The sequence below is a fragment of the Diceros bicornis genome, chromosome 29 (assembly GCF_020826845.1).
Source record: "Diceros bicornis minor isolate mBicDic1 chromosome 29, mDicBic1.mat.cur, whole genome shotgun sequence".
Lineage (NCBI taxonomy): Eukaryota > Metazoa > Chordata > Mammalia > Perissodactyla > Rhinocerotidae > Diceros > Diceros bicornis.
In genome coordinates this window covers 8743309-8759530 of record NC_080768.1, presented here as the reverse complement: position 1 = coordinate 8759530, position 16222 = coordinate 8743309, and the positions used below count along the sequence as shown (strand labels likewise).

Here is a 16222-nt window from a genome sequence, read left to right as displayed (position 1 = left end):
TTAAGGGTACACTCATATTTTCTGGAATTAACTGAGAAAATGTTCTTAATTGACTTCTGTTGCAAAAAAAAAAGTCTGTTTCTTTTTTGGTGTTGTTATTGAGTATAAAGGAATAATTCAAGATACCAGCACTATTACAGGTATTAGAAGAGGATTTAGTTAAGCTGGTGTAGAGCAAGGATAAATGCAAATATTAGATAATATATAATAGGACCCTTTTCTCTAGCCTTTATATCTGGAAAAGGTGAAAGAGCTTAAGATAATTTTCACCTATACCTATCTTCTTAAGAAAGAGCAATGTATAAAGAAAATTTTTAAAAATAAATTCAATAAAAAATAAATTAAAATAATAAAAAAATAAACTCAATGCCCTGAGCCCAAGAGACACTTATAAATTCTTGGCAGTGATAAGAAAATCAGACATAAGTATTTAAAAGAAAATTAAGAGGAATTTAATGAATCCTTAGTTATTTTTGAGATAACTTCGATATTTTGAGATAAGTCTTGTGCAAGCTACAGGACTTTTTTAACCACCATTTCATGATCTGAATGATCATGGACGATGGTTACTGAGATCTTCCCCTGTTTTAATAATACTGGATTTTAAAGGATGTCGAGAAGAACAAACATGAAATCGGTTTCTATGTGAAAACGAACATCTGCTGTCTGTGTAGAGAAAAGAAAATTGTTCTGTCGTTGAAACCTAAAATGGACAAATCAAGACAAGACAAAAAGACCAAAATAAGACTTCGAAATTGAAGGATATTTCACATTTTTGGTTTTATACAGTGAAGAGGGAAAATGTTGCCATTTGAATAGAAGTAATGTTGCCATAGGGTAAAGCAGGTTTGAGATTGCTCAGCCTTGTTGGGGGGGAATTTGACAGACTGCTCTGTCTTCTAGACTACCTTGAGAATCCCATGACCTCTGTGTTTGAAGGTGAGAGTTTTATTCAGGGAGAGAGATTTAGACTCATATAGTAATTTTGTATTTGTCACGTGAAATAAAAATTATTCTGGCACTTGTCCAAGACTCCTGCAAAAGGAGTCAAGACTGTTGCAACAGAGGAGAGAGATTGGGCTCAACTCCGAATACAGCAAAGACAGTGGGGGATGTGTGGCCAAGGAGCAGAGTGAGAGGGTTAGTGGTTGGAAAATGACTAAGAGGAGTCATAAGGGTAGGGGGATTCTTGCTAAACTGGCCAAGGATTCATACATCAAAGGCGGGGGATGAAGACCTGGATCAGTTACCAAGGGTGATCAGATACCCAGGGTGAGGGATCCTCTCTAATCTGACTTAGCAGGACTCTTCCTAAAACTGGGCTAAGCAGGTCGAGGACGGGGCGCAAGTTCAGAGCCTAGTTGAAAAGAGGGCTCAGAGGAGCCTGTCTAAAGTTTGATCAAGCTGCGAGTCTTTGTCAGTGATGAATGTACCAGTTGCCTTATTTCACAGATGAAATTGCCTCTAAGTAATTGTCCCAGCAAGGACTGGCTACATAATTTGCGAGCCTTGGTGCAACGTGAAAATGTTGTGGCAAGGTGCCGAGCTCTTAGGAGCCAATGGCTTGGGCATGGACTGGTGTCCAGGGACTATGACTTGCAGGATCCGCCGTGGAGCCAGAGCAGGTGCTGGAAGGACAAGACACAGGTTGCAGAAAATCCTCACTCTGAGTACAGCCTCACAGACAACGTTGAGAGTATCGTAGAAATGGGAAGATTAATGCAGAAAAGTCATCAGAATAGAAGGTAGATCTCCAGTCTGCCACCTGTGCCTACCTGCTCAGACAGTTGTGCCTGTCTTATTGCCAGGACTTGCTGCCCTTGTGAAGGAAGGACCACCAAATCCCCTTGAATTTCCAGCATCATCTCTTAAGAAAAAAAAAAAGGGCACAGTTTGAAGATCAAAACTGACTTATTGGGAAGAACAGAAAAATTTGGTTGCTACTGTAGCTTTACATGATTAAGAGGCAGTTTTAGTTGCCATGACTTTTCCACTTTTGGGGAGTATAAGAACCTTAAGGACAACAGAACTTATTTCTGGAGTTGCAGAAGAGAACATATTCTCTTATTTTGATTTAATCACAATACTTATTTAATGAGTGTATTCTGTGCAGTCTTTTCTCAGATTGTCTTTGTTTTAAAAATGACCTTCAAAATAAACTGTTAAAACATCAAAAATAGAAATAAGCTCCATCTTATTCCCTCTTCGCAGAATGCATCATGCCCATCTGGAATTTGTACTATAGGTTTACAAGATGTTCCCATTGGGAGAAACTGGTTAAAGGAGACACAAGAACTCTCTGTGTTATTTCTTACAACTGTATGCGAATCTACAATTATCTCAAAATAAAAAGTTTCAATTACAAAAAGAAAAGAATTTCAAAGGAGCTACAGTAAGGCATTAAACCAAGCACTGGGCTTTTCTAAGTATGGGGTCCCACATGACTCCACAGGTCATCCATCCATGAAGTAGACCTAGGTCCCAACTTCTTGAGAGTAGAGTCTGTGGTTTGCTTTTCTGCTAAAGCCCTAAGTTGTGTGTTGAAACAGAGACTCAGCAGGTTTAAGTAACTTTGTGAGGGTCACTCAGCATTCTAGTGATAGAATTAGGATTACAGATGAAATGGTCTGATCCAGTGGGCTTTCCAACTCATCCTCTTATGCTCTGGAAAGGGGTCATTTTTCTTAGCATTCATGGGTGTAGAGAGATTGACATATTTATTTTATAGAGTTAGAGACTGAAAGAGTTCCTACTTGAAGTTTGAGATATTATATATATATATATATATATATATATATAACTGCTGATGGTATAAAGAATAGGTACATAGCTAATAATTTTGATAAATTTCAAATCAAAAACAAATTTTGCATCACTTGTTATTGTAATTAAGTAAGCACAGATTGAGGATTAAGAATGCCCTCTTTTTTATTTTTTGCATAAAACTATTAATTCACATTCTTACTAAAGTGTAATTAAATTGAACTATGATGACAATTCTTAATCTTTTAAATTAAGTGTGGCAGCTAGCATCATGGAGCAGAAAAAAGCTGGACATAGAAACATAAAGAACAGTGTTTATTCTTTTTATGGCCACTTAGCATGTAATGTTTGTGAGCATCAAATACCTCACCAATGAAAAAATGTTGAAAACAATATCTGCCCTTTCCACTTTCCACTGGGTTTCTGTGAAGACCAAACTCAATACATAATGCCTTTAAAATATGTAATGTAATATATATGTAATTTTAAATAGCATAGTCAAAATTATCCTACATAATTTAATGCTAAATTTGCCTTTGGAGAATCTTTTAAATTTAGGAAGCCTTAGAAATATTATCCCAAAAAGGAATTCTGTACAAAATATTGCTATTACCTTAGAGGATGAAAGCTATTTTTCTAGAATTTTCTCAAATGTTTTATGTATACAAAACCAAAAAGTAAATTCCAATTTACAGAAGAACCAAGTATGAATGACTATGTATGTCTCATATTATAAAATAATATTGGGTTTTTTTAAATAAAAAATTATTTTGGCCACGTGTATATTCATGACCAGACACTCTCTATGTTATCTTAAAACAATATAGATTAACTGGATGTTTTTTAAAATTATAAATTCAGTGATAAATATGGAAACTATAAAACTCATATTTTGTATGCAATATCAGTTTATATCTTACATTTCATTTCTGCATTTTCCAGAATCAGCAGAAAACCTGCTAATCTGTATATGACTATTAAAAACATTAGCTTTTTATCTCTCTGTTTTTAAAAAGGGCTAGCATGTTTTCATATGTTCAACTAGTTATAATTTAGCCTGTATATGAAAGATTATTCCTTTTCTTGAAAATATTTTAGATGATTGAATATGTTGGCAATGACGCATTGCAGAGGTGTGCTGGCCCTTTAATGCTGTTTCTGTTGTCATGGAAATAAGATTTTCAAGTAGGTTTATCTGCTGTGCTTTGCTTTTTATAGATTCTCTATCATTCAAGTTGGTTTTGGACAAGCATCCTTATCCTTTAAATAAAAACACCAGTCTTTACTTTGCCATCTTTCAATGTTTTTCACAATAGGATTTCTTAAAAACCTTGGAGTGGGGGAATGTTAGATTTTCCAGGAGTGTACATAATAAATAAATGCTTAGCTCTTGGCTCTAAAAACTAGGATTTTTTTGTGTGTGTGTGAGGAAGATCAGCCCTGAGCTAACATCTATTGCCAATCCTCCTCTTTTTGCTGAGGAAGACTGGCTCTGAGCTAACATCTATTGCCAATCCTCCTCCCTTTTTTTCCCTCTTTCTCCCCAAAGCCCCAGTAGATAGTTGTATGTCATAGTTGCACATCGTTCTAGTTGCTGTATGTGGAACACCGCTTCAGCATGTCCGGACAAGCGGTGCGTCGGTGGGCGCCTGGGATCTGAACCCGGGTCGCCGGTAGCAGAGTGTGTGGACTTAACCACTAAGCCATGGGGCCGGACCTGGATTTTTTTTTAAAAAGAATTATAATGGAAAACAAAAAGGCAAGATTCAATTCCAATTTCAAGCTAATAAGTTGTATTTCACTCTTACTTTATTATTAGTTGTATAAGTACAGTTTACATAGGAAAACATTTTGCAACATGAAGAGAATCATGTTGTTTATCCAAATTCCTAACCTTGGCCTACGTGTTCCTTCATGATTCAGCAGCCACTTACCTCTAGAATTCATTACTGCAGAGAAATTTGTTGGATTTGAGTATAGGTTCTACCACTAACCAGCTGTGTGACCTTGGCAAATTATTTCAACAATCTCTTTCTCAGTTTCCTTATCTGTAAAACAGAAATAATAACAGAGTTATTGTGACAATTAAACGTTTTAATATATGTAAAGTACTTAGAATGGTAATTTGAGCCAAATAAGTGCTCGATTAATGTTGTTTCTGCCATTATTATCTTTCACTCTCCTGTTCATTCTTCAAGCACTTGAAACTGTTTGTTGCCTTATGACTTTTTCATTGAGTTATCATTAACATCCTGTTTTCTCTCTCACAGTAACTGATACGCTACTTCCTTGCTGCTTATAGGCCTTGGAAATTGTATATTTATTTTATTTCTAGTTTACTCTCTGTTCTTCCACATGGAAAAGGATACATATTTATTGAAGTAGTAAATAATGGGGAAAATTAATTTAAACTGCCCAGATATTTGCTCATTTCCTAAATCACTAAGTAGATATTTTTGTGTGTGTGTGAGGAAGATCAGCCCTGAGCTAACATCCGATGCCAATCCTCCTCTTTTTTTGCTGAGGAAGAGTGGCCCTGGGCTAACATCTATGCCCATCTTCCTCTACTTTATGTGGGATGCCGCCACAGCATGGCTTGACAAGCGGTGCTTCGGTGCACGTCCAGGAGCCTAACCTGTGAACCCCGGGCTGCCAAAGCGGAGCACACACTTAACTGCTATGCCACCCGGCCGGCCCCCCACTAAATAGATATTTTAAGGATAGAAATGATTCCTAAATTTCCAAACGAGGCATATCCGATGTTCTGGAGAACTTGTCATGGGTTAGGTTTACTGTTAAGTATGAGACAATCTTGTTTATACTCTGGAGTGAGCTATAGCCCTGGCTGTTTTTTACTGTCTATCATCAAATCTAACAAAATGTCCTCCTGTTGTATTGGAGATGACTGTTATTATTTCTTTTTGATGAATCAGCCTGAAGAATATCGTTAGATTACCTGTATAAGAAATTTGATTGAGATGGCTCTCATTTAGACATCATTTACATTGCTTTCTCTTTTTAGGAATTATAATGTAAGTGACGTTCTTAAAAGATATCATGGTAGAGTATTATTGGTTTGGGTCCTCTCTGACTTCTTCAGATAAAGGTGTGTATCATTTGATAGCAATAGGACATGAGGAAATTCTTTGAAGTTATAATAAGCGGACAAGCTAAATGAGAATCAGCAATGATTAATAGCTTCAAGCTATTAAGTGTTTTACTAGGAAACTGGTGTCCAAGCCTGTTCTGTTCTTACAGTGAAAATGTTTAGATCGTACCTACTATTTTGGTGAAGTGTCTGTTTTTGTTCAAATCATTTGCCTATTGATTTTATTATTTTTTAATCATCATGTTTGTTTTCTTAAATTTCAGTTAGAAGAGCTCCTTATCTATTCTGCACACAAGTTATTATCAAATAATGCAAACGTTGCTCTCAGTCTGTGACGCCATTACTACTTTTTTTTTTTTTTTTTTGTGAGGAGATCACCCCTGTGCCAACATCTGCCAATCCTCCTCTTTTTTTTGCCGAGGAAGACTGGCCCTGGGCTAACATCCATGCCCATCTTCCTCCACTTTATATGGGACGCCGCCACAGCGTGGCTTGCCAAGCAGTGCGTCAGTGTGCACCCAGGATCCGGACGGGCGAACCCCGGGCCGCCGCAGTGGAGCGCGCGCACTTAACCGCTTGCGCCATCGGGCTGGCCCCGCCGTTACTTCTTCTTAACAGTGTTTTTCAAAAAAAAATGTTTTTACTTCTGATGAAGTCAAAACTGTTTTCTTCCAGTTTGTCATTTGTGTTTTATTTAGCTTATTTTTCATGCAAAGTTTTTTTGAATTTTAATGTAGTAGAATATTTTTCTTTTTATTGCATCTGGAATATTAGTCATAGTTAGAAATGCTGCTTCCCTTATTCAGCCTACCGAGGAATTCATCGGTGTCTTCTTCTAGCACTTGTTTGATCTTATTTATTTGATTTTTTTATGATCCATTTGGAGTTTATTCTAGTGTATGATGTGAGGTGTGGATTGAACCTCTTTTTCAAAATACTATCTTGCACCAATAGCAACTATTTCAAAGTCCAGCCTTTTAAAGAGTCTATTAACTTTTATTTTATCTTGAATAGCCTTAAATGAAATATATCAGCAATATTAAAATAAAAGAATAGTGAAAAATGGTGCCTCAAATAGCTGTTTCTTTTGATTTATTCCTGAAGACAGATTTAGTATCACATATAGATTTACAACTTGCCTCTTAAAAACACCATATCCTTTACTCACAAAAAGTTTTCCTGATGGCCAGGAGGGAGTAATAGATTAAATGGGAATGCGGATATAGTGACAAAGTTTATTATATCTGTTTATAATCAGTACTACTTCCTTGGAGTGGATTGCTGATTCTGCTGCAGGGAACTAGCATTTAGTGCAGTAGACAAAAGGAAAAGCGATAGCTTCCTTATTTAGGGCAGTAGCATTTCATGTGAGCAAGTGTGTTTTTATTTCTATTTTTCCTGAGCGATTGGAAATATGAGTTTTCATCTTCAGAGATAAAGACCATTATAAGCGGAGCAGATTTCTTCTGAGGGGCCTTAGGTGAAGGGGGTGCGGAAATAGTTCAGTTTTGGAAAGATTGAGTCTGAGATGCCTATAATATGCCTAGTAGATCTCTTTGGTAGACAGTTGGATCCAAGACTTGACTTCAAGGGAGTTATTTCCTCCTATGCTAAGGGAGACACGTTTCATGAATCATGAAGGTCTTTGGGCTGGGTTACAAATTAATGTTTATCTGCAATTCATGGTATAATTCAAGTCCATACATCCTTACTGTCTGAAGCTTAGATGATAATATGATGCTTATTTCTATTTTTCCATGGGAGAAATGGAATAATTTCAAATGGAATGGGAAGTTCTCATAAATAGGTTAAGAATTGCCTTACTTTTTTTCCCTTCAATCCCTTTTCTTGGAAAACAGAAGCAGAACTGATGATTTAATCATAAGTCGTTATTGGAAGAGCATGTGTGCAGTTGAACCAACACCAATTGAATGGCTAGTCTTTGCAAGGTGTTGTGCTGGTGCTTTGTGGAATCAAAGAATCCAGAGACCTGGCTTTTGGTCTCAGGTGCAGATAATCCTCTATTTAAGAGTGTGTTTTGTTTCCAGAAGTTGTCCCATCACTGTGTGCTGGTCATAGGTTGAAGAGCCACGTTTTGTATAATTTTGTATCTAGCAAAGTTCTTAAGTTGAAAATGCATAGTAGAGATTTCCGTGCTTATCATCTAGCCACAAGCACAGACATGGACACAAATGACTGTATAATTAATGCTAAAGAAAATAACCAAGTCCTATATGTGGCAGAGAAGAGGGATGGTTGATTCTTACTTCCCCAAACAAGCTCGTCCTGCTCCATCTCCTTGATAGGAACTCCCTTTCAGTGCCGAAGCTGCAAACTTCCATGTCCTTCTTCACTTGTCTTTCTCACACACCTCACAAGCAAGCTCTGAGAAAATTCTGTCAGTGTTACCTTCAAAATATTTCCATACTTTGACATTTTCTCACTAATCACCCAGGCACCCCATGGTTCGGTCCATCCTCCTCTCTCTCTCCTGGGTTACCTCAGTGGTCCTCTAACGGGACTCCCTGCTTCAGCTCTTGCTCCCTGTAGTCTGTTCTCAACACGGCAGCTTGGTGTATTCGTTTCCTATTGCTGCTGTAATAAATTACCATGAACTTTGTAGCTTAAAACAACACAAATTTAATTTATACGATGTTATAAACCAATGTTACCGCAATAAAAAAAAGATAAGAAAAAAAAAACAACACAAATTTACTATCTCACAGTTCTTGTGGTCAGAGTCTGAAATGGGTTGCACTGGGCTAAAATCAAGGTGTCAACAGGGTGGTTCCTTCTGGAAACCTTTGGAGAGAATCTGTTCCTTTGCCTTTTCCAGTTTCTAGAGGTTACCTGCCTTCCTTGGCCCGCGGCCACTTCCTTCATCTTCAAAGCCAGCAGTGTAACATCTTTCCCTCTCTCTCTGTCTGTCTCGGTGTGTGTCTTTCCCTCTGTCTTACCTCTGCTTCTGTTGTCACATCTTCTTCTCTGACTCTGACCTTCCTGCCTTCCTCTTATAGAGCCCTTGTGATTATATTGGACCCACACAGATATCCCAGGATAAGCTCTCCACCTCAAGATCCTTAACTTAATCACATCTTCCAAATCCCTTTTTTTGTGTGAAATAACATCTTCTTACTACACCTGATGATCTTGTTTAAAGTAAATAAGATCATATATCACTCTTCAGTTTAAAATCCTTGAATAGCTCTAAACTCATTCTTAATAAAAGCCAAAGTTCTTAAATGGCCTGCAAATCCTACGTGATTGGCCTTGCCCCATTGTCTTTCTGACATCATAACCTCCTCTCCCTTTCATTCATTACGCTTAAGTCATAGAGTCATCCATGCTGTCAGTGGCGCATGTTCAAACACATTCTGCCTTAAGACCTTTGCACTGTCTCTTTTCTCCGTCTAGAATCCTCCCAAATATTAACTTACCTAGCTCTCGCACTTCCTTTAAGTCTTTACTTAAACTCCTGTTCTCAATGCTGCCTTCCCTGGCCAGCCTATCTAAAAATTCACCCCTGGAAATTTCATATTTCTCTTCCATTTTTTTTTTTTATTCATCCTCTTAGAACTTACTGCTACACATCCTACAGTATGGTTTATTTACTAAATTTTTTTTGTTTTTCTCTTGACCTCTATACCAAGAGGGTAGTGATTTTGTATTTTTTATTTACTTTTCACTCCCCATTGCCTAAAAGAATTCCTGCCATGTAGTAGACCTCAAACAATGTTAGTTGAATGAAAGAACAGACTAAAGGAATGGGGGCTGAGGGAGCAGAAGAAAATGGAACCGAGCTAGAAGAGTAAGCAGGCTTGTTGTATGCAGAGAAGTATATTCCAGGTGGAGAGAGGACAGTGAGTAAAGGCACAGAGGACGTGGAGTACTCAGGGAATGTCAATAAAGCTGATGTGATTGGAACATAATGTGGCAGAGAAAATTACCGATTCATCAAAGATTCATGTTCCCCGTTTAAAACATGGAGCCATTGCTGAGAAGTGTCTCCCCAGCTAGTGATTCCACTTCCTAGTCCCCCTTACAGTCGGGTATAGCATGTGACAGAACTCGAGCCAAAGGATCTCAGTGGATTCAAGGGCACCCTTCCAGGTCAGACCCATTAAAGCTTCCCATGTTCTGTACCTTTAAACTCTTTTCTCTTTCTGGCTTTTTGAACAGGAGACAACTTCCAGGAAAACAATAGAAGCCACATTTAAAGATGGCGGAGCTCATGTCAACCTGAATCTCTGAATGACTACTTGTAGGAGGGTGGTAGTACCAAACATTTCACCTAGCAACTTATGTAAACAAGCAAGAAATAAGCTTCTATTATCTTTGAGTCATTTTACATTTTTACATTTAGGGATTGATTTGTTACAACAATGAGCATAATACAACAAATAATATACATTAATGTAGGAATGGTGTTCTAGTGGTAAATAAATTTGGCAAATTAATTGTAACCAAATAATTTTGGAAAGTTAAATTTCTTATAACAAAATCAATAAGTGTAGAAAAATTGGAAAACATAGATAATCAGAAGGAAGATAAATTCATAATCCTACCATATATATCTAGTTTCTGTTAATATCTTGCATATCTATGTATCTTTCTCTCTTTGTTATAAGAAAATTAAACAGTAACTATATTTTATAACATTTTTATATGTCAGCACTCTTCTAATTGGTAAATGTGGTGTAGCCCCTATTTTTTAAACACACCCAAATTCAACTCTATTATGTATTCTTAGATAGCTGTGTGTGTGTATATGGGCATGCTAACGGAGTGGAACTATACATAGCAGATGTTAACACTGGTCCTCTTGGAGGAATAGTGGAGGTAGGGAATGGGGAGGGACACAGAAGATTATTAATTTCAGATATATTTTTGTACATCGTATTGCTTTCAGAAACAATTCTGAGATTCTCCGCCAAATTTTCTGATTCAGTAGGTATAGAGTAAGTTCTGGGATCTGTATTTTCTTAAAGGCTTCTCAGGTGATTCAGATATAAAGCCAGGGTTAGAAAATCATCTCTGGTTCCTTAAGACACTATATTCTTGCAGGGAGTAAGCTATTTCTGAGAAACTTATACTGAAGTCAACAAAAGTAAGTAAATTTCCATCATGTGATATAATTTATGTTTCCTAATCACTTAAATGGGTTGTAGCCAATGATATTTTCATGTACTTTTTATGTATTCATAGTTCCTAAGGAGAAACACTATGGCAGTGGTTTTCCAGCATAAAGGGACCAAGCAGTCCTAGAGGGCATTCCTGAGCTCCCAGGAATTGGCATTTTGTAACAAGCCCAAGAAAATAAGATATAGATCTACAACACCAGCTTCTCAATGCCAACACATGAACACATAATGGGATCCTATGGTGAGGGCAAGCAGACCTGGAGAGACAGATAAGGGAGGGAAGAACAGAGTCGTATAGTAAGTGCCAGAACAGAGGGGAGAGCAGGTGCCATGTGGCCCAGCCATGGGGCTCCTGACCCAGTTTGGAGTATTCAAGGATGAAAAGAATTAAACTGACAAGTAATCGACCAAATGACCTGTATGCTTCTTTATTCTTTCCTCTCTTTGGGGGAGATATATGATGCAAACGATTCACAGGAGCTTCAATAGCGTGAAGAAGGGATGTGCTCTTTTTTATAATAGTAGAGATGGTAATAATAATTCTAATATTATTATAATTATTATTTTTGTGATTCAGGCTCTCTCAGCTCTTGTCAGTATAAACGTATAAACAGGTTTTTTTTTTTTTTCTTTTTTAAAAGAATTCTTGTAAAGGGAAAAGTGCCCAGGTGAGAGAATGCTGATAGTTTAATCCATTCCATTCAGGATTAGAAATATAATGGAGACATTGTGTACGTACTCCAGCTGTGTGAGTTTACAGTACACATTCAATACAAAAGGAGTAAAGAAGGGAAAAACAGCCTGGGAAGGTCAGAGATGCAGACCTCAATTGTGAATATGCCAGCAGACTGCATCCTTGGGTAGGAGGACTGAGAATTCTGCATCATTTCTCACTTTTTAAAGATTTTGTATCCACCCAAGCAAACAACCAAGCCAAGAATAAAATAAGCTAAAAAAAGCAGTTGAACAGTTCTAAGGGATGGTAGAGTCTTTTGTCCTTTTGCTGAAGCATATTCTTCTCCCTCCCCATGCTGGGCTGGAAGCCAGCATTGAGGCGTGGAGACATTCTATAGCCGATTTCACTTTGCTTTGTGAAAGCCAGGGCATGATTTTCAGATTAAAGGCCTTACAAATAAATATTTGAGTAAGTCTTAACACGTCTCTCGGTTGGGTAGTCAACAACCACTTTGGCAGCACTAAGTGTCCACTTTCCTCTGAAGTTGCTGTGGGTGTCAGTCTCTCATTTACCTAGTACGGTAGCTACACAGAACCCAGTGGAACTGGCTTTTTCCAAAACACACTGGCTCAGAGACTTGGCCTTGTAGCCTTTCTTTGGAAGGACCGGGGAGGCTTCTAGCCCAGTTTCTTCATTTATAATTCAAGAAACGGTTGCCTAAATCTTACTGGCCAAAGTCAGGGTTTAGTGAGGCTGCTTTTCTCTCTGTTCTTTCCTCTCTCAGACCTGGCAACTGTTTGTTGGTTTTAGGTACTTGTATTGCTGATTTGAGGTGCACGTTAGGGACCAAAAATAATTTGAAGCTGGTGGTTAGGGAGAAAAGTTTGGATGGTCACAGTGAATCAGTTTCTGCTGTGACTCATTCTACTGTCAGGGCATACTGCTTAAATTCTTGGTCCCTTAATTTCCTTATTTGTTAAATGGGAAAATAATATATCTTAATTTCTCTTTTGGGAATAATGTGAAGCTGAATTAGATTTGACTAAAAATATTTATCTATTTGCATGTTTATATCTTGCCTTATTCCAAAAAAGAAATCTGTTGGCTAGGAAGATATAAGCATGAGGATTGAAGATTGCTTTATGAGATGGATTAAGGATGTGGTAAAGAGACTTAACAATAAAACAAACCAACATTATATTGAGTCTGTGCATTTCTCCTTCACACTGCACAGCTCCAGAAAGCAAAATGGTGCCGAAACGCCAGGATGGCAAATATAAGCCATGGACTGTGAGTAGAAGAAACAATAGCGATCTGCTGCCCAGGACTGTAATCAAGCAGGTGTCTAAGTTTGCTTTCGACCTCCATGATGGACTATGACACTAGGCTTGTGTATACCCTGGCCTTGTCTACTTCAGTGCTGGATTTACTGTTTGCTTAGTTTTCTGTATGATGTTGAGAATGTCAGCGTGACCTCATGCTTGGTAGGAATTTCGACGTCCACTGCCAATGCTGCCTCTTTCTTGATCTTGTTTCAGATGAGCTGATCTACTCTAGCCTCTCTTCTGTCTCTGGTGGTTTCTTATTGATACCAATCTAGTTTCTGTCATATGTGTTAAAGTTTTGTAGGAACATAAAATAATACCCAGGTTAATGTTTCCTTCCTATTGTTCCAGCTATCATTGGTTCCTTCTGCCAGATCCTAAACAGACTTTAAGTTCTTGGGAGGCAGATATGCTTTGTTGATTTCTGGGTTGTTAGCACCTAGCACAATTTCTGATACCCAATAAGAACTACAGTCATGTGTCACTTCACAATGGGGATATGTTCTGAGAAATGTGTTGTTAGGCAATTTTGTCATTGTGTGGACATCACAGAGTGTACTTACACAAACGTAGATGGTATAGCCTACTGCACAGCTAGGCTATGTGGAACTAATCTTATGAGACCACCATCGTATACGTGGTCTGTTGTTGACCAAAATGTCATTATGTGGTGAATGACTACATACGAATAATTTTGAATTGAAGTAATATATTAATATTATTAATTATAATATAATATAATAATATATTATCTTGAAACAAAATCCTTGGAATAGCCAGGACAGTTTGTAGAAGTCTGTTACATTATATACTACACTATTTTGTTTTATAATCCTTGTATTTATGAAGGAAAAAAACAATAATATTAAGCTTCCCCTTTTACTGTCAGATAATTTATTTAAAAGGGAAAAAATTACTACTATCTTCTTATTTAGTTGGAGTTAAGGTCTGAATCTCAAATGCTTGTAAGAGATCAAGATTAAAAAATGTTTTTGGAGTCAATCGGCTGAAGAATAATAGTTTTTTATTTGTTTTTATGCTTGTTACTAAATGAGTTGCTGAATTCTTTGAGAAAGAGATTAGAGAACCAGAATTTTAAGAAACAAACAAAAAAAGGAGACAGGGAATTGGTAATCAGAGGAAAGATCAGGGGGGCGCTATCTAGACAAATCTATGTCTGAGATCAGGGAGGTGCTTTCACTGTTGAGGAGTCATGTAGGATTAAGATGATAAACTGGTCCTTAAATTCAGAAATCAAAAGTTCCATTCATGACTTTTGAAAGCAATATTAGAGGAATGAAATGAATGGAAATCAAATTGCAAGGGACTTTCTAGAGGGTGGAGAGAGGTGGGAGAAGCCTGCCAATTAATCTAATTAAGACATGGATTTGCTTTGCAAAACAGAGAAAGAAGATGTTATGTTTTTGACATCGAGCCCATCAATGGAATATTTTCAATTTCATGTTGAGGAATTAGTATTTGGTTCATTGGGGCATTGGTTTGTTCAAAATAAATTATTCTCTGTAATTTAGACTCTGGGAATGCAAGCCTAGTGCTTTTGAGCTTTTCTTTAAAAAATTGTGCCAAAGGAGGTAGTGTTACAATAAATGGAGGCAGCCATTCAAAGACACCTCCAGTTTTGACTAATAATTTTTTCCTGTTCTTTCTTGGTGTCTTCAGGCTTAAATATGTAATCTATTAGATTCAAATATCATTTTGTTTCTATCCAGTGAGTTTAATTTATCCAGAGTGTAGCTCTACAGGGATTCACAGTAATTAAATAAAGGGCATTTCTTTCAACCACTCTGTGTTTTGATGAAACTCCAGCTTTAATTACTAGTTGACAATAAAAAGACAAGTAGAAATAGTTGCTATATTATTTCCAATAAAAAAGAATTCTTGTATAAGTTTTTAAAAATAGATAAATAAGTGAGATACATGAATCAAATGGGCTCAGCAATTTGGATTCCTTTTCCAGTTCAGGGGATGAATAAAACTCACCAAAATAAATCTAAAGTTAATCAGCTCATTTTTTTTTCTTAGCCAAGTTAGTCTAGGACTTCTATGAGGCTATAGACAAAAATCCATCAGGAAATATGTCAAAGAATCAATGGAGAAATTAATCAGAAATAATGGAGACTGTATATGAAGCTAAACGAATACAGGAAGGGAGATAAGCACAGAATGGTGTCATGCATGGACTGCAAGTATAATAAGAGCCTCTGTTTTATGTATATACTCTTTACTCAAAATGGATAAAGGATATGAACTCTAGAGACAGACTACCTGCTTTGAGTCTCAACTCTGCCACTCACTAGCTGTGTGATCTGGGTAAAATCACTTAAATCTTTTGTGCCTCAGTTTTGATATCTACAAAATGGGGTTAACAATAGTATCTACCTCATAGAGATGTTGTGAAGATTAAATGGGATAATATACGTAATGTTCTTAGCAAAATGCCTGGCACATGGAAAGGGCTTAAATGAACATTAGCTATTATTATACACACTATGGGCTACATAGCTACAGTGTGTCAATAAAAGTTGTGAAAAGTTTGTGTATGTCTATGTGTGTAACAAATGTGATGTGACAAATATGCCCACTGTTAACTCTCTGAAGTTCAGCTAAGATCAGCCTCTGATGTTTAACACAACCTTACTGAATGTTTGAGTTTCAATGGAATTAAAAGGTAGAGTGATTTCATTTTTGTTGCTAGCTCGTGGGTCCTAAACTCACATGGCCAGCTCTACTCTCACCAACCAACTATAAATCTTTTTGACCCTATGCCTTCACTTCTCTGTTCTTTTCTCTCTGTCTCTCCCTGGTCCTCTTCTCCTTGCTCCAAACCAATGGCAGTCTATGTATTGACCTCCAGAAAATGGATGTCCACTTCATGCAGGGCCTACCGCCGTGCCCAGGCACTGGGCTCAGTCTGACCTCCATTGCTCAAATCATAGCAAGTATGAGAAGTTGATCATTTAGTATCCAATGTTTAAATTAATACGTTTTAAGTAAACAATTTACGGGACCATCCCAGTCCAGTCCATTCTAAATCTACCCTGTTCATGGTATCTGCATTTAGTCTTATAGTAACTTCCTAAATCCCCTAAGAATAATGGATAGGTTCTTATCTTGCATTTATTACATAAGCAGCTCATCTTGGTAATTTTTCTGAAATAACGTTATTAAAGTCTCTACATGCAAAAAC

General features: G+C 37.2%; 1 protein-coding gene and 1 pseudogene across 2 annotated transcripts in view; both read left to right on the top strand.

Moving 5' to 3' along the window:
• The window catches only part of GPM6A (glycoprotein M6A), a 323189-nt gene that overhangs the window by 133229 nt on the left and 173738 nt on the right, over positions 1 to 16222 (top strand). The gene's annotated exons all lie outside the window — the stretch shown is intronic.
• On the top strand, positions 921 to 1911 carry LOC131393846 (protein dpy-30 homolog; annotated as a pseudogene).